At 49.3% G+C, this 836-nt stretch overlaps 1 pseudogene across 1 annotated transcript; it reads left to right on the forward strand.

Moving 5' to 3' along the window:
* The first annotated feature begins 6 nt into the window (after positions 1-6).
* Positions 7-830, forward strand: LOC110595017 (annotated as a pseudogene). Its single transcript, XR_002481567.1, has one exon. The product of XR_002481567.1 is annotated as an elongation factor 1-alpha 1 pseudogene (transcript).
* The last annotated feature ends 6 nt before the right edge of the window (positions 831-836 follow it).

Raw genomic sequence — 836 nt, forward strand, 5'->3', positions numbered from 1 at the left:
CATCTCAGGCTGACTGTGCTGTCCTCATTGTTGCTGCTGGTGTTGGTGAATTTGAAGCTGGTATTTCCAAGAACGGGCAGACCCGTGAGCATGCTCTCCTGGCTTACACACTGGGTGTGAAGCAACTAATTGTTGGCGTTAACAAAATGGATTCCACTGAGCCACCTTACAGTCAGAAGAGATACGAAGAAATTGTTAAGGAAGTCAGCACTTACATTAAGAAAATTGGCTACAATCCTGACACAGTAGCATTTGTGCCAATTTCTGGTTGGAATGGTGACAACATGCTGGAGCCAAGTGCTAACATGCCTTGGTTCAAGGGGTGGAAAGTCACCCGTAAAGATGGTAATGCCAGTGGAACCACGCTGCTTGAAGCACTGGACTGCATCCTGCCACCAACTCGTCCAACTGACAAGCCCCTGCGTCTGCCTCTCCAGGATGTCTACAAGATTGGTGGTATTGGGACTGTCCCTGTGGGCCGAGTGGAGACTGGTGTCCTCAAACCTGGCATGGTGGTCACCTTTGCTCCAGTCAACGTTACAACTGAAGTGAAGTCTGTTGAAATGCACCATGAAGCTTTGAGTGAAGCCCTTCCTGGGGACAACGTGGGCTTCAATGTCAAAAATGTGTCTGTCAAAGATGTTCGCCGTGGCAATGTTGCTGGTGACAGCAAAAATGATCCACCAATGGAAGCAGCTGGCTTCACCGCTCAGGTGATTATCCTGAACCATCCAGGCCAAATCAGTGCTGGCTATGCCCCTGTACTGGATTGTCACACAGCTCACATTGCATGCAAGTTTGCTGAGCTGAAGGAAAAGATTGATCGCCGTTCTGGT

The sequence above is a fragment of the Carlito syrichta genome, unplaced genomic scaffold, assembly GCF_000164805.1.
Source record: "Carlito syrichta isolate Samal-C Ts95f unplaced genomic scaffold, Tarsius_syrichta-2.0.1 Scaffold215560, whole genome shotgun sequence".
Taxonomy (NCBI): Eukaryota; Metazoa; Chordata; class Mammalia; order Primates; family Tarsiidae; genus Carlito; species Carlito syrichta.